We start from the raw sequence: 18690 nt of genomic DNA on the forward strand, positions 1-18690 counted from the left end.
AGTCTCACTTTACATGTAGCTTTCTAAAAACCTGGATCACACTGATTACTCAATTAATGATGGGTAGCACTAGTAGGCTAACGAAAAGTTATAGAAGTGAGTTTGTTTCATAATAGGCTTACCAGAACTGATGATCTACAACCCCCTGCAGAAGAACTGAATGCCATCCTTTGCGGTTGAAGTAGTCAGTGTGATTGTCTTCAGGGATAATGACGGGAATATGACTCCCGTTGATCGCTACGGCACACTGTGGGAAACCCCACCTAGTTCGGAAGCCTTGTAGGACCTCCAGGATGTTATCTCCTTGAGGTCGTCTGAGCTGAGTGTTTTGCCGCGAGAGCGTTGTGGAGAGGCACTCACAGATGTAATTAAAAGTAGCCCTTAACATCCTGAAATTCGGTTTCAGTGAAGCAATTCACATCATGATGTCACCACTCCTGGCTCCGACTCCACATCCACACACAACTCTGTATAGAACTAGCAGCCATTGCTCCACAAAAAGCCGTAATTAAACATTTTGTTCTCTTTCTCCTCATCCTCGTCCTCCGTATTATCTGCTCACGTATTTGCTGGATTCCGCAGAACATGACTTTTGAAAAAAACGCATAAATGCTGATTTCACTGACCTCCATGTTTCCTTCGGTATGACAGTGTGCTGCGTGTGATGTCTTTGTTATTGTTCTTTTGCGCATGCGGGTCACTTCTCTCATTCAGAAGTTACAAATGTTTTCATGTTTTTTTTGATTTCGTCATAAAATTACAAAACATCTGTGATGATCCTGTCTGTATGAATGTAAGAGCTGCCCTTAAATTGTGAAGAATACACAGAAAGCAGCAGAGGCGAACACCTATGCAAGTATATCTGGAGTTTAACAACTATTGTTTTTTACTTATGTTATGCATTTAAGATAAGTCTCTTTTGAATAGTTAATTTAGTTATAAGTGTATATTACTCATATGTTTACATTTTAGTCTGCTGGCATGAATAATGTCTTTGCTTTGTAAAAAGGGCCAAACTATTGGTCCGATATCAGATTCCAATAAAATGGCTGATGGTTTCTGTGTTGTTCTGTCTTTTCTGAGCGCTGAAGCAAAAACACTTATTATTAATTTGCACTTTATCAACTGACTCCATTATTAATTTTATCTGACTCCAATTTTTTATTAATCTGACTCCAATTTGAGTTTAGTGTCATTAGGAAAAAAAGGCTGTAAGGTGTTTCATGTACAAACAACATAGTTTTGAGTTTCATGACAGCAAGTGCGACTGGTAAATAAGGTCTCAGTACCCTTCAAGGTCATGTACCCAGTAAGGTCATGGTCATGGTCCCATCTGATGATCTGATCATTCACTACTACACCAATAGAGCGTGTATTAGTGGAATTTCTAAATACTTTGTCTGGATGGATTAAAGGAAAGGTGGCAAAAAACCCAAGGCAACCAATGAATTCATTTCCAGTGTACATCATAATGGTGGTTAATAGCTCAGAATAATTGATATCTTTCATTTTGTCTGAAGCATGACACCTGTTTAAATCTAAGATTTCTATTAGATCATTTAGAACATGCCTTGGTGTCTTATGGAGACAGAGGTCTAAAATGTATTGTCTAGCAGCAGTAAATAAATATTGTGCATATGATCTGCAGGCTAAGTCACGTTCGATGGTACGGGTCTGACTGAACAATGCGTGACTGATCAGTAGAAGCACCTGCACCTCAGATCTGACCGCTTTTATGATACTTTTATTGATATCTGTGATGTGTGGTAGTGGAATTTAGAAATACTTGGTCTGAATAAATTAAAGGAAACATACCACAAAGTATTTTCACCAGTGGTATGCATCAAGCATATAGTAATAATAATAATTCTATGATTGTAGAATCACAGTTACAGACATATGGCTAGTTACAATCGATGATACATGTCTATTTTCAAAGTGTGTATTGGATCGATAGAAGTGTCTGCACTTCATATCATCCACTTCTTATTACGCTTGCATTGTTATTAGCGATGTGTTGAAAACCGGGGGCCCTCTGGTTTGCAACCATGCCAACAACAATCAATTGGTTCGATTTATATGTAGGTTGAAATGTTGAAATTTGGGTGGCAAGTTTGCTTGCAATTAGTAATTAAATCATTGATGTGTGACTGTAGCCATGCACATGTCCCATGTACATTACAGTGTTTCAAATAAGTTGTTGGAAAGTTGTAAATAGTGCATGACATGTGAGCCATAATTATGACTGTTTTATGGAAACAGGTTCGTAATGTCGTATATGTGAGAGAGGGTATGTGTTTGTGAGAGGCAGGCCAGATCTTCAGTGGATTAGCACTTTCAGAATCTAGGCCATTATTTTGTTCCATGATGTGTAGTGGTTGAGCCTGGATAGTTTTACTGTCTGAACCAGGTCAAGATGTCATGAGAGTGTAGTAATGAAAGTGTGTGCTCTGTATGTTCATGTCTGGGAGATGGGATCACTGTCTTTACAGCATTAATGCACAGCAAAAAAATGACCGTATACCCTCCCTCTTGGCACTGATAGCTAACTAGTAAAATGCAATCGCATGAATTTTTCAGGGCCTATAAGGTTATTTGGTTGGCAGTGTCATTACAAATATACACGTATAGTATATACATCTGCATGCCATGTATAACCTTTCCCCGTCTGTGGCCATGCTTGGCCATTATAATATAATGCATATTATAATGTGATTATAATACAATTATATTATATCACAAATAGTATAAATTAAAATAATGTTATTACTGGTGTCACATCTAGATGTGTTTTTGTTCATGTTTTGTGTTCATGTCTTTTATTTTGAAAAGTGTTAACTGTTTCGTTCCTTGTCATGTGATTTCCTGTTCCCTCATGTGATCTTGTCATGTGTTTCCCCTGTTCATGTGTCTTGTTTTCATTGGTTCATTGTTTGATTACTTTGTTATCAGTTCTAGTTTGTCATTGGTTTAAGTTTATTAGTCTTGTTATATTGTTTATAGTTCTGTCTGTTCATTGGTTGTCTTGTTACTCATGTCTGTGTATTTAAGCCCTCATGTTTGCCATTGTCTCTGGTCAGGTATTGTGAATGTAACTTAGTTGTTTTGTTCAAGTCTAGTCAAGCCAAGTCAAGTTTAGTCAAGTCATGTTTTGTTTTTGTCAAGTCTATAGTCAAGTCATGTCTAGTCAAGTCGTTCATATTTATGTTTTGTTTTGTTGTATCATTTGTAGTCAGGGTTTTTAGATATCACGTTTTGTAAATAAACTGCACTTGGGTTCTACACTTCGTCATCGTCATCGTCTCTTCGTCTGCCTGCCGCCAACATCATTACAGAATACCTGACCCCAACCATGAACTCAGCAGTCCGACTACTGAGCCTATGTCAGGGGAATCGATCCCTGGAGGAATATGTGGAGGACTTCTGCTCTCTGGCCAGCGAGGTGGACTTTAATGGGTCACCCTCAAAGACTGTTCGGATTAAGTGAGCCAATTTCTTCCCTGATGCCTGGTGGTCGCAGTTCCCTCAGCCTCACTCAGTATATCGACCTTGCCCTGCAGATCACTGGTTCTACGTTCACTGTGGGGGAGGCGGATGCCGAGCCGGAGTCCCATGTCACGGCCAACGAGCCAACGCCCACGCCTGCCACGGCCAACGAGCCAACGCCCACGCCTGCCACGGCCAACGAGCCAACGCCCACGCCTGCCACGGCCAACGAGCCAACGCCCACGCCTGCCACGGCCAACGAGCCAACACCCACGCCTGCCACGGCCAACGAGCCAACGCCCACGCCTGCCACGGCCAACAAGTCAATGCCCACGCCTGCCACGGCCAACGAGCTGGAAGCTTCATCTGTCCTAGAGCCTGCGTTGCCAGCCTCGTCCGTCCTAGAGCCTGCGTTGCCAGCCTCGTCCATCCCAGAGCCAACTTCGGCCTCCCAGAGGAGGCGGAGGAGAAAGGCTTTCGTTTCCAAGTCTCTGCCCATGTACTAGGCCATGGAGGTCGTTCCCGAGTCTCTGTCCATGTTCACGACCACGGAGGTCATTCCCAAGTCTGTCCATGTTTATGACCACGGTGGTCATTCCCGAGTCTCTGTCCATGTTCACGACCACGGAGGTCATTTCCCAGTTATCCACGGCTCAGCCTTCCACAACTTTACCCCACGTCATGGTCACCAAGCCCGAGTTCCACATCATGGCCGCCACGCCAGAGTTCCACGTCATGTCACAGCCAGAGTCGGCTCCAGGCCATGTCACGGCCAGGCCAGAGTCGGCTCCAGGCCATGTCACGGCCAGGCCAGAGTCGGCTCCAGGCCATGTCACGGCCAGGCCAGAGTCGGCTCCAGGCCATGTCACGGCCAGGCCAGAGTCGGCTCCAGGCCATGTCACGGCCAGGCCAGAGTCGGCTCCAGGCCATGTCACGGCCAGGCCAGAGTCGGCTCCAGGCCATGTCACGGCCAGGCCAGAGTCGGCTCCAGGCCATGTCACGGCCAGGCCAGAGTCGGCTCCAGGCCATGTCACGGCCAGGCCAGAGTCGGCTCCAGGCCATGTCACGGCCAGGCCAGAGTCGGCTCCAGGCCATGTCACGGCCAGGCCAGAGTCGGCTCCAGGCCATGTCACGGCCAGGCCAGAGTCGGCTCCAGGCCATGTCACGGCCAGGCCAGAGTCGGCTCCAGGCCATGTCACGGCCAGGCCAGAGTCGGCTCCAGGCCATGTCACGGCCGAGGCCCAGAGTCGGCTCCAGGCCATGTCACGGCCGAGCCCCAGAGTCGGCTCCCGGCCATGTCACGGCCGAGCCCCAGACTGCTCCCTGCCATGTCACGGCCGAGCCCCAGACTGCTCCCTGCCATGTCTCGGCCGAGCCCCAGACTGCTCCCTGCCATGTCTCGGCCGAGCCCCAGACTGCTCCCTGCCATGTCTCGGCCGAACCCCAGACTGCTCCCTGCCATGTCTCGGCCGAACCCCAGACTGCTCCCTGCCATGTCACAGCCGAACCTCAGCCTGCTCCATGCCATGTCTCTGCCTAGCCCCAGACTCCATGCCATGTCACAGCAATACCTCAGCCTGCTCCATGCCATGTCACAACAATGCCTGAGCCTGTCACAATTATGCCTCAGTCTGCTTCATGCCATGTCACAGCCAAGTCCCAAACTGCTCCATGCCATGTCACAAGCCCCCCCCCCAGCTCCCTCTTGAACACTGTGTCTTTGTTTTGGGGCGTCGGGAGCCGCCCCTAGAGGGGGGCATATGTCACGTCTAGATGTGTTTTTGTTCATGTTTTGTGTTCATGTCTTTTATTTTGAAAAGTATTTCTTGTTTCATGCCATGTTTGTTCCTTGTCATGAGATTTCCTGTTCCCTCATGTGATCTTGTCATGTGTTTCCCCTGTTCATGTGTCTTGTTTTCATTGGTTCATTGTTTGATTACTTTGTTATCAGTTCTAGTTTGTCATTGGTTTAAATTTATTAGTCTTGTTATATTGTTTATAGTTCTGTCTGTTCATTGGTTGTCTTATTACCCATGTCTGTGTATTTAAGCCCTCATGTTTGCCATTGTCTCTGGTCAGGTATTGTGAATGTAACTTTGTTGTTTTGTTCAAGTTAAGTCAAGTTTAGTCAAGTCATCTTTTGTTTTTGTAAAGTCTATAGTCAAGTCTAGTCAAGTCGTTTATGTTTTGTTTTGTTGTATCATTTGTAGTCAGGGTTTTTGGATATCATGTTTTGTAAATAAACTGCACTTAGGTTCTACACTTCATCATCGTCTCTTCGTCTGCCTGTCGCCAACATCATTACAACTGGTCTCTGGAGGTTTTCTGGAATTAGATATTTGTCATCTCGCTGCTCTTTTGTGAATACATGCCTTTGATTTGGCCTTGTATCAGATGCATGAGCATGTGCATTGTGTGCACAGCAACAGGTCAGGCTGAAAGCCTTTGATGGACATGTTGCTTTTCACACCCAATGACTGCAGGCACATACTTACATGGGTCAAATTCTTGCTCAAGTTGCAGAGCTTTTGTGATTACAATATGAAATTGAAGGCAATTTTCTTGTTTTCTTGAGTTAAGATGTCACTAGGTGTATTCTCATGCGAATCTATTTGAGTATGAAAAGTTTTCAGGGGGCTGGGCAGGGTCAGAGGTGATGCAAGGTGCAAAGAGTGTTTTTTTGTTGTTGTAATTAACATTTTTTATTAAAACGTTCAATAACAATGAAATGCAAAACATATATATATATATATAAAATCAAAATTTAAACCCCACAAACCCCCCTCCCCAACCCCGCCCCCCCAAAATACAACCCTGTGGTCAAACATAAGTAAATATATAGAAATAAAAATCAAACAGACAGACACACACACACACACACACACACACATATATATATATATATATATATATATATATATATACTCATACACATACATATATACATACATACACACACATAATAATCATACTGACTATATTACACTACGCTCTCCACACCCCACCCGAGAGCCCTCCAAAAACTCCAAATACTTGCCCCATTTCTGTATAAACATATCCAAGCCACCCCGTCTTCCCGATGACACCTCCTCAAAAGCTGCCACCCTCCCCACTTCTGTGCTCCACTCCGGATATGGGGGCACACCAGCTGACCTCCAACCCCTTAAAATAACCTGCCTGGTGATCATCACACAGGTCAGAACCCAGTTCTCTATGTAGCCATCCCCCACATCGATGACCGCCCAATCGCCCAGAACACAAAGTCTGGGGCAAAACGAAACCCGAGTGCCCACCATGTCGCACACAAAATTCTGAACCTTTGACCAGAATTTCTGGATCTCGACACACCACCAAAAACATGGGCCATGTCTCCATCCTCCGATTGGCATCTCCAGCAGGTGGGTGTGTCTTTAAGACCAAGCCTATACAGTCTAGAGGGGGTCCAATAAAATTTATGCAAAATTTTGAATTGTATAAAACACACCCTTGCATCTCTAGATGCAGACTTAACGTTTTTAAGAATCTTAGCCCACACTCCTTCCTCCAATGCCAAGTTGAAATCTTTCTCCCATACTCTCTTGAGAGGAGTTAAGGCTCCTTCCCTCAGACTCTGAATTAACAGGGAGTAATACACTGATGCCTCATGACCTTTTCCAAAAGCCGCAATCACCTCTCCCAAAGCATCCGCCTCCTTAGGGGGGTGTGTGCTACTCCCAAAAATAGTACAAAGCAGGTGGCGCAGTTGTAAATACCTATAAAACAGAGGTCTGGGGATCCCAAAATGTTGGACCAAGTTTTCAAATGATCTCAACACTCCACTCTCATATAGGTCACCGAGCATAGCAACCCCCCTCACAATCCATTCCGGCCAGCAGAAAGGGGACTTGCCAATACACAATTTTGGGTTCTGCCATATGGTTGAGGCAACATTTAAATAAGTGTCTGATTTAAACAATCTGGACACTTTAGTCCATACCGAGTGTAAATGCGAAATAACGGGGTGTAACTTAACTTTTCCGATTATTTTGATAGAGAGGCTTTGTAATGGTGAAATAGGGGCAAGAACTGCCTGTTCACTAACAAACCAGGGAGGGGTTCTCTCAGGTGGAAGTGACCAATGAGCCAAATGTCTGAGACTGAACACATAGTAATAAGACAAAATCTTGGGTAGGCCTAGCCCACCTTTGTCAATCGGCCTATGTAACTTATTAAAATGCAATCTGGGATGTTTACCATTCCAAATGAAGGACTTTGCTATGCTATCAAATTTCTTGAAATAAGAGAGGGGACATCTACAGGGAGAGACTGTAGCAGGTAGTTGAATTTTGTAATATAATTCATTTTAATAACATTTACCTTCACAGTCATCGATAAATTTAATGAAGCCCATCTGTCACATCCCTCAAAAACCTTTTTATTAAAGGGTCAAAATTACACTACACTAAATCAGACAAATTTGCTGGGAATAAAATCCCCAAATACTTAATGCCCTGTTTGGGCCACTGGAAGGTGCCCAGCTGGAAAGCCGTTACTGGACAGTACGCTGTCAGAGTCAAAGCTTCGGATTTAGACCAACTGACTTTGTATCCTGTGAACTTGGAAAAGGAATTAATAATTCTGTGGAGGCAAGGCATATATCTAGTAGGTTCAGAGACAAATAATAAAATATCATCTGCGTAAAGCAGAAGCTTTCGACCGGAGACAGATCATTCACTACTGACCACATGATATTGATGAGATGCCTAATGTTATCAGAAGAGCTGCGGCCCTGAATAAACCCCACCTGATCCATATAAGAGATGTCATAACCTTACTTAATCAAAATTTTGACATCTAGTTGGATCAGGGAGATTGGACGGTAACTTTTACACTCGCTTGGATCTTTGTCCTTTTTAAGAATCAGACTGATCCGGGCTTGTGTCATGGTTGGAGGAAGCTTTCCATTCTTTAATGATTCAGTATAAACTACTAACAAAAGTGGAGCCAGTTCTGTAGCATAAGATCGAAAAAATTCTGCGGCAAAACCATCTGGCCCCGCAGCCTTGCCGGTAGGTAGGGATATAATTACCTCATCAAGCTTCTCCAAGGTTATCTCAGAGTCAGTTTAGGAAGATCTAATGGTTCCACAAAGTTTCTAATATCTTCATCTGTAGAAGAAGACGTGGAACTGTAAAGATCAAGATAGAACACTTTAAAGGCATTATTAATATCAATGGCTGAGGTAAAAATTTCACCACCAGCAAATTTCACTGAGGGAATTGTAGAAAGAGTGAAATTGTAGAAAGTAGAAAGACTTTATATATCTAGCCAAAAGCTTCCTTGCTTTGTCCCCCGACTCTCTGGCTTGCCCTGAATAACCAAAACTCCACTTTCCGCAACAAAATAGTATTATATCTATATTTCAATCGGGTCAATTCTCTGAGGCCATCAGATGACATACGGCGCTTCAGCTCTGCCTCTGCACTTTTAATATTTCCTTCCAACTCCATGAGTTCTCGTGCTTTGGATTTTTGGATGAATGAGGCATACTGTATGATCTAGCCCCTAAGAACCGCCTTAAGTGCCTCCCAAGCCACGCCCACAGAGGATACTGAGGACCAGTTGGTCTCCATATAAACATTGATTTCAGTCTTTAATATTTGTTGGAAATCAGGATTTTGCTAAAGGGAAACATTAAAGCACCAACTATATGATTTCTTTTTCTCCGTATGTGGCAACACCTCTAAACTCACCAGGGCATGATCTGAGACTAAAATGTTTCCAATTGAGCAATCAACAACAGATGAAATGAGGGATTTGGATATAAAAAAAAAAAATCTATTCTAGAATAAATCTTATGGACTGATGAAAAAAATGTATAGTCCCTACCAGATGGGTTCAAAAGTCTCCAAATATCTGTAAGACCAAGATTTTTACACATCCTGTGAAGCGTCAATGTTTCTCTAGGGGGCTTGCACACTTTTGCTTCACTATTATCAAGGACTGAGTCCATCAAAAGCTTAAAGTCTCCTCCCAATATTATATCATGAGGGGTGCCAGCGGCTTGCAACATCCCTTCAAGATCTATAAAAAAGCCCTGATCATCAGCGTTAGGTGCATAAATATTAGCCAAAATCAGACATTCACCTGAATTTCTGCTAAAACAATAATGACTCTCCCTAATTTATCTTTAATCTGTTTGAGACATTTGAACTGTAAATGTTTATTTACCAATATAATGACTCCCTTGCTCTTAATGAGCCCGCACTAAAGAAAACATGTCCACCCCATATCTTCCCAAATTTTTCAGCTTCCTGCGGGGAAAGATGCGTTTCTTGAAGAAACACTATATCATATTTCTTACATTTAAGAAAAGAAACAACATTACTTCTTTTTATGGGGTGCCCCAAGCCATTCACATTCCATGTGGAGAGAGATAGTACACTCATATTAACATATGGCATTTTGATATAATAGAAAAAATAAATTGTGTGCCAAAAACAAAATTATGAAGACCACATTTCAACATTAATGCAACAATAAAACCCCGAACTTCCTCCTGAACAAAACAAACAGAAAAAAGAAAAACGTGCACATTAACCCCGCGCACGAAAGCGCCATTGCTCAATTTTGCCTCACAAATTTGTAAGGCAAAATTACATAACATCAAATATTTTGTAAAACAAACCCCAGCCATAATCATTTCAATGTCCCACGTAAATACTCCACAAATCATACTCCAGCCAACAGGAGGCATAAGCACAAGGAACTGACAGATTCTTCCATAAATGTCCCTAAGTAGTGTTATTTAACAAAACGAGCTCCAACCGCTAGGCGGAACCAGCACAAAAGAAAACGAAATACGCATCCTGGTTCCTCGGATGGTCAAGAGTCAATTCACTCGGAGGCCACATAAAAGTATATCCCATGACTTACACAGTCCGTCAACTTTATTAAAGACATCCTTTGTGTGGGCATGTAGATATTTTGCAGTCATCCGTAGTGACTATTCTCAAATCGGAAACTTCATTGTAAAAGTGATCTTCCGTCAATGCAAAAGTTTCTTTATGGAAAAGTGTTAATCCACAAAACAAAACAAACTCCAGCCGCTCGGCGAAGCCAACGCAAAAAGAAACAAAAATGGCGCCCAACTTCCTCCGAAAGCCAGAGTATGTACAATGAGTCAATCCACTCACAAGAGAAACACCCAGTGGTTATTCACCCATTGTTTCTATAAAAGACATTGCCTGATTGGGACATGTAAATACTTTGCAGCCGTCCTTGGTGTTTATGCTCAGTTTGGCAGGGAACATCAGAGCAAAAGTTATCTTTCTCTGATGTAAAGTTTCTTGCATTCCTTGAACTGATCGCGTTTCACTCTTGTCGAATTCGCAAAGCCTGTAAACAAGAAAATATTGTGATTCTTCCAAGAAAGCTTTCCTTTGCTCCTTGCCTGGCACAACACCAGATCTTTATCGGATGATCTCAAAAATCTGGCCAGAATCGATCGGAGCCTGTCTCCCTCAGCGGATCTGTGAGCTGGGACTCTGTGAGCTCTCTCGACCTCCAGTTTATGGCCTGTTATGTCGAGCAGACTCGGGAAAAGCTCGTCTAGGAATTTCACCATATCTCTGCCCTCCACATGGTCAGGAATTCCCAGAATTCAAACGTTATTCCTGCGACTTCTATTCTCAAAATCTTCAAGCTTTTCAAGAACACGTTCCAAATCAACTTTGGTCGCGGGCGGATTAGCGGCTAATTCCCTCTCTGATGACTCCAAATAATCGATTCGTCTCTCAACATCTGTCACTCTTTTGACTAACTCAGAGAATTTTTTTCCATTGCCGTAATCGTTTGACGTATTACAGCAAGATCCTCCAAGTCTGCAAGTACCTTCGTCAACATCACCAACATGTTGGACAGTTGACGCTGGATTTCTTCTCCTGCCTGCGCCATCCAAATCGAGTCCCCGATCCACAGGCCTGTCTGGGCTTTCATCTTGAACACGTAAGTGTCTTTTAATGTCTCCTGAGCCCGATGATTTTGACTTCTTTGCCATGTTTACCTCAAACAGCAAATGTGTAACTGGGTGTATCGAATTTCACTGGATTATATCATGAAAATAATTTTAAAAATTAGCAAAGTGCACAGAGCTGTCTCTCACACATCTGCCCTTCGCATGGCGTCACGTGGGACCCTCCTGCAAAGAGTGTTCTTGAATTTTAAAGGCCTAATGAAGCCTAATGAAGTTCTTCAGTCTTTTTAAAGTTACTGAAGGTTAATGCTAGTTGTGCAAAATTACTGAGAGTTTGGTAATTGTGTAAAATTACTGGTAGACACATGGAATTTTGTACTCCGTATGGTTTACCTGCAGCTACACTACCGGTCAGAAGTTTTGAAACACTTATTATATTTTTTTTTCTTCACATTTTAGAATAATAGTAAAGTCATCAAAACTATGGAATAACATAAATGGAACTATGGGAATTATGTTGTGACTAAACAAAATCCAAAATAAATCAAAACTGTGTTATATTTAAGCATCTTCAAAGTAGTCACCCTTTGCCTAGAATTTGCAGACATGTACTCTTGACATTTTCTCAACCAACTTCTTGAGGTATCACCCTGGGATGCTTTTTAAACAGTATTGAAGGAGTTCCCATCTATGTTGAGCACTTATTGGCTGCTTTTCTTTATTATTTGGTCCAAGTAATCAATTTCAAAAACTTTTTTTAATTTTTTTTATTACATTTTAATTTTATAATTAAATAAATTAATATGGTGGCACAATTATATTTTTGTCTACAAAACTAATTTCAAACATTTAAGCATACGCCTTCAGATCAAAAGATTTTTAAGATCATGAGAAACATTTCAGTCAAGTGTTTCAAAACTTTTGACCAGTAGTGTATATGGTAAATAGCACAGTGTGCCATATCAGAGACAAACATATCTGACATAGTAACACATTTAGCTTGAAACGGATGAACAATTTCAAGAGAAACATGATTACAGTTATTTCAAATTTACACAAGATGAAAAGTCTAGAATGCCCGAAGCATTTACAACCTCTTACCCAGTGTTTTCCAACCACTGTGATGGGGCACACTAGTGTGCCATGAAAGACTGTCAGGTGTGCCGTGGAAAATTATCAGATTCCACAAAATAAATCAGGGCTCTGGACTGAGACTAATTTTTCAACCATTTTTCCTAACAGTGCGATTAAACTTTGCAAGAGGTCGCTTTGGTGCGACTACAAAGTTGGCTGACTCTGATCGTGCTCTGTCATTTTTTGTTCCGTATGAGAAATATCAAACGGCAAACATTCCAAACGCGAAAGGAAACAACTTTACCCGGATCAGTCAGATCAGCGCAGAGATGTGCATTTACTCATGGACCGGTCTTGAGTGCTCAGCCAAGCAGATCGTCATAAACAGAGCTGCGAGAAGAATGGGCTGGGTCACAAATTCGGCATTGATTATTTGATTAAAACCTCTATGAAAGCCCATAATATGTCGATGATTAAACTAGTTTAAAATTGTATTAAACGGCCCCAACATTCTAAACAGCATGGAAAAGGAATAAAGGAGAAATCTGCACAAAGAACAGACAGAAATTGTAAGGTTTCAATCCACACATCACAGATATTTAAAAAAAATATATATATTTACCATGAACTTGTATCAATATAGTAGTGAGAGAATAATTTAATTTCTGTATTTGTTTTTCTTATGAAAAATGCCATAATTTGTTTTATGGTTACTGCTAATCATGGTTTTACTTTTAATTTTGGTTACTATGATCTTATAGCAAATGCCACAGTTAAAACTATGGATACAATGGAACTTTCCTTCTGTGTAAAATATTTTCTAATGCCCTCTGATTGTAGAAAAAGGCTTTGTGAGTAAACATGCAACTAAAATGGACAGAAAACATGGAAGTTCTTGAAAAGGAAAACTATCAACTATGGTTATGTGGGACAGAGGTGTGCCATGGGATTTGTTTAATTGTAAAAAGTGTGCCGTGGCAGAAAAAAGGTTGGGAAACATCATGGTTACTTGTGTAACCTCCGTTCTCTGATGGAGAGAACGAGACGTTGTGTCGATGTAGTGACACGTGTCACTCTTGGGAGCCCAAGACACCTCTGGTCTTTGATAAAAGGCCAATGAAAATTGGCGAGTGGTATTTGCATGCCACTCCCCCGGACATACGGGTATAAAAGGAGCTGGTATGCAACCACTCATTCAGGTTTTGTGCTGAGGAGCCGATATAAGGTCCGGTCATTTCAACGGGTAGTTCAGCGTTGTGGCAGGAGTGACACAACGTCTCGTTCCCTCCATCAGGAAACGGAGGTTACACAAGTAACCATGACTTTCCCTATCTGTCACTCACTTGACGTTGTGTCGATGTAGTGACACTAGGGGTCCCTATACGAAATGCCACAATTGGCTGAACTGTGTTACATGAACTGGCAGTGTGTGGTGGGCAGTCTACTGTGTGCCTCATAGCCAGCACACCAGGCCGACACGTAACCTCCCCCAACATAGTTATGAGTGTCGAACGGCCCTTTTTGGGGACAAGTCGACTACCCAAGAGATAGAGACAGACTTAACCCAGTCATGGCCTCTTTTCCCCTTCTCTTTTTTCCACTCCCTAAAAAATAAGGGGGATTATCCAACTGGGCCGCCAGGTCTAGTCGGGGGCGTCCCTCCCAAGGGGAGGATACAGCGGAGACCACACCTCGTCCAAAGAGAGGGGGGGGTATTTAAGTGGAAGTATACATCACATGGTCTTTCCAACCAGGTGGAGAGTCTTCAAGGTAGATCCTGCCCAATGGGGGAGGAGTTACTACAAACATGGAGACTGGGGCAGAGGGGCTTTGCCCAAGGAAGATGCAGTTTGCAAACAGGGAAACGAATTAGCAGAAGATATATATCGCATGGGGTTAGCCTTACAAGGAACCGCCACATGCGGAGCACCTACCCCAGAACAGGACTCTTAGTTAGCACGTGTACTGGTCCGGCAGCGAATCTCTCCGAAAAAAGTCAACCAGGGAACAAACTTGTGAACACTACTGGGAATTAATTGCGCATGTCTTCAGCTCAAAAGGAGGTGGAAGGCGCTATGTGCAAGTGATACACCTGGCCGGCTATCCCGGGCTTATCCGCTTATGTTGCATGCCACTACCTGGGACGAAACCGGTTCCACCCGGAGGTTGTAGAACCTTGCAAAGGTGTTGGGTGTTGCCCAGCATGCTGCTCTGCAAATGTCTGTTAGAGAGGCACCCCTGGCCAGGGCCCAGGAAGCCGCTACACCCCTGGTAGAATGGGCTCGTAGCTCTACCGGGGGTGGCACGTCCTGGGCGAGATATGCCATAGTTATGGTGTCAATGAGCCAGTGGGCGATCCTCTGCTTGGAGACAGCGCTTCCTTTCTGCTGTGCACCAACGCAGACAAAGAGCTGCTCAGAGATCCTAAAGCTCTGCATGCGATCCAAATAGATGCGTAAAGCGCACACCGGACACAGCAATGACAGGGCTGGGTCTGCCTCCTCCTGGGGCAGCACTTGCAGGTTCACCACCTGGTCCCTAAAAGGGGTCGTGGGAACCTTGGGCATATAGCCCAGTCAGGGTCTCAGGATCACATGAGAGTAGCCCGGACCGAACTCCAGGCATGTTTCGCTGACAGAGAATGCTTGCAGGTCTCCTACCCTCTTGATGGAAATGAGCGCAGTCAGGAGGGCAGTCTTCAAGGAGAGTGCCTTAAGCTCGGCTGACTGCAAAGGCTCAAAGGGGGCTCTCTGTAGACCCTGAAGAACTACAGAGAGGTCCAATTAGGGAACGGGGCGTGGTCTGGGGGGATTCAGCCTCCTGGCGCCTCTTAGGAACCTGATGATCAGGTCATGCTTCCCTAAGGACTTACCGTCGACTGCGTCGTGGTGTGCTGCTATGGCGGCAACGTTCACCTTCAAGGTGGAAGGGGACAGTCTCCCTTCCAACCTCTCCTGCAGGAAGGAAATCACTGATCCGATTGCGCATCTCTGGGGGTCTTCCCGTCGGGAAGAAAACCACTTAGCGAACAGACGGCACTTAAAGGCATATAGGCGCCTCGGAGAGGGGGCCCTAGCCTCAGTGATCGTTTCTACCACCGCAGGTGGTAGTCCACTTAGGTCTTCCGTGTTCCGTCCAGGGGCCAGACATGGAGATTCAAGAGGTGCCAGAGGGTGCCCTGTCCCTGAGAAAGAAGGTCCTTCCTCAGGGGAATTCACCAGGGGAGAGCTGTCGTGAGGAGCGTGAGGCCCGAGAACCACATCTGGGTGGGCCAGTAGGGTGCTACCAGGATGACCTACTCCTCGTCCTCCCTGATCTTGCACAGGGTCTGTGCAAGTAGGCTCACTGGGGGAAATGCATATTTGCGCAGGCCAGGGGGCCAGCTGTGTGCCAGCACGTCTATGCCGAGGGAAGCCTCGATGAGGGCGTACCAGAGCGGGCAGTGGGAGGATTCTTGGGAGGTGAACAGGTCCACCTGTGCCCGTCCGAATCGACTCCATATCAGCTGGACCACCTGAGGCTGGAGTCTCCACTCTCCCCTGAGGGTAACCTGCCGTGACAGCGCGTCCGCTGTAGTGTTGAGGTTGCCCGGGATTCAAGCGACTTGAAGTGCTGCTGCTCTGTGCTGCCTTGGTGGTTGACATATGCTACCGTTGCCGTGTTGTCTGTACGAACTAACACGTGCTTGCCCTGGATCAACGGCCGGAACCTCCGCAGGGCGAGTAGAATTGCCAACATCTCGAGGCAGTTGGTGTGCCAATGCAGTCACAGACCCGTCCAGAGGCCGGCGGCTGCGTGCCTGTTGCAAACAGCGCCCCAGCCCATTTTGGAGGCGTCTGTCGTGACCACGACGCGCCTGGAGACAAGTTCTAGAGGAACACCTGCCTGTAGAAACGAGAGGTCGGTCCAAGGGCTGAAAAGACGGTGACAGACCGGTGTGATGACTACGTGATGTGTCCTGTGGCGCCATGCCCATCTCTGGACTCGAGTCTGAAGCCAGTGCTGAAGCGGCCTCGTATGCATCAACCCGAGCGGGGTTGCCACCGCCGAGGATGCCATATGCTCCAGGAGCCTCTGAAAAAGTTTCAGTGGAACCGCTGTTTTCTGTTTGAATACCTTCAAACAGGCCAGCACCAACTGGGTGCACTCGTTCGTAAGGTGCGCTATCAAGGAGACTGAGTCCAACTCCAAACCGAGAAAAGAGATGCTCTGAACCGGGAGGAGCTTGCTCTTTTCCCAGTTGACCCGAAGCCCTAGTTGGCTGAGGTGTGAGAGCACCAGGTCCCTGTGTGCGCACAACATGTCTCGAGAGTGAGCTAGGATTAGCCAGTCCTCAAGATAGTTGAGAATGCGAATGCCCACCGCCTTTTTTCAGTATGATGAATTAGGGGCTGTAAAACCCTTTCTTCATCTCAGCTGGAGGGACAGGTTCTATCGCGCCCTTCCGTAGGAGCATAGCAATCTCCTTGCGCAAGGTGGCAGCGTTTTCGCTCTTGACCAAGGTGAAGTGAATACCGCTGAACCTGGGCGGGCGCCTGGCGAACTGAATCGCGTAGCCGAGTCAGACGGTCAGGATCAGCCATAGCGACCGATTGAAAAGAAAGCGTGAGCCATGCGTCCAAGTTCCGCGCAAGGGGGACCAAGGGGACAACGTCGTCAGACGTACCGGCAGGTGGGGCCTCGTGGCGGGGCGGAGCTCCGACAAGGCAGCTTGTCCAGCAGCGCTGTAGACTTTAGCTGTCATTGACGATGTGAGCCTACAGGGCTTGGATGGGAGCTTAGGGCATCCGCGCCAGGTGGCAGCACTCTGCGGGCATAGGTGCACCGCAAGCGCCTTATCCACCAGGGGAATCGCCATATAGCCCCTGGCCGCCCCGCCATCGAGGGTAGTGAGAGCGGGGGAACTGCGGAATTGGGGCTGGGCAGTAAAAGGTGCCTCCCATGACTTCGTCAGCTCCTCGTGCACTTCCGGGAAGAATGGCACTGGAGCGGGGCGTGGCTGCTTTGAGCGGCGCCGCAAGCCCAGGAACCAATCATCAAGCCACGAGGGTTCAGAGGAGAGCGGTGGGTTCCACTCTAACCAGACGCTCGCGGCCTCCCGGGAAAGCATGTCCATCATTTCGGCATCGGCCTGTGACTGGGAAATCGTCCCCGAAGGGGGAGGCCCAGCTGAGGCTACTGCTTCCGACTAGACAAGCCCGCTCTCCGATGCTGCTCTCGAGAGCTCATCATCTTCGCGGGCTCCGAACAAGAAGCCAGACTCGCTGTGAGACGAGCCGGCGAACTCATCCGGAAGCCCGATTGGGGCAGACGAGCGTGCTGGGAAATGGGAGATCCGTAGGGGGATACCCGGCGGAGACGATCCCATTGGGGTCCCCAAATCACCCCCAGTGCTAGCCGCGCTGGTCTCATACCCGTAGGTAGAAGGACCGAGGCGGGGAGCCGCTGGGGTGGCTTGCTTTCTTACGAAACAGTGAGAACATGAACCATCCACAAACGCTGCCTCCGTGTGGGTCATGCCCAGACACGAAATACAGCGATTACGACCAACCGAAGTTGAGAGATAACGATCGCAACCAGGAATAACACACAATCGGAAAGGCATCTTTAAAAAGACGTTCCGTGTGTGCTGCTCTTTTAGAGAAATATATACTCTTTTAGAGGAGGAAAAGCTCTTTCAGAAAATATACTCTCTTGTTTTTCTGCCGAAGCGCCCAGGGGCGTTCTCTGCAGTGCACCAGTGCAGAGGAGGGAGAAGCCGCTGAAATGCGCCATCAGATCCAGCAGAGATGAATGAACAGTAGTATTCAGCTCAATGAGCATGACCGTTCGGCTCCAAAGAGAAAATCTGAATGAGTGGTTGCATACCAGCTCCTTTTATACCCATATGTCCGGGGGAGTGGCATGCAAATACCACTCACCAATTTTCATTGGCCTTTTATCAAAGACCAGAGGTGCCTCGGGCTCCCAAGAGTGACCCCTAGTGTCACTACATCGACACAACGTCGAGTGAGTGACAGATAGGGAACACTGCTCTAACCTAAGTGTTTCTTGTAACACAGCAGAAACAGTCAAGTGTTTTCAGAAATAAACTGAATTAGCCTATGTGAACATGCAGTATCACAAACAACTGTCATCTCGTGTGTTCTATGATAACAACAGTGTTTAGCACTGTT

The 18690-nt window shown here is 45.6% G+C and overlaps 2 protein-coding genes across 5 annotated transcripts in view; both read left to right on the top strand.

Annotated features, from left to right (window-relative positions):
- LOC127419876 (zinc finger protein OZF-like) overlaps positions 1-18690 on the top strand; it is a 200693-nt gene that overhangs the window by 145131 nt on the left and 36872 nt on the right. The gene's annotated exons all lie outside the window — the stretch shown is intronic.
- LOC127419881 (gastrula zinc finger protein XlCGF7.1-like) overlaps positions 1-18690 on the top strand; it is a 380158-nt gene that overhangs the window by 29822 nt on the left and 331646 nt on the right. The window lies entirely within an intron of this gene.

Source organism: Myxocyprinus asiaticus, chromosome 29 (genome assembly GCF_019703515.2).
Source record: "Myxocyprinus asiaticus isolate MX2 ecotype Aquarium Trade chromosome 29, UBuf_Myxa_2, whole genome shotgun sequence".
Classification (NCBI taxonomy): Eukaryota; Metazoa; Chordata; class Actinopteri; order Cypriniformes; family Catostomidae; genus Myxocyprinus; species Myxocyprinus asiaticus.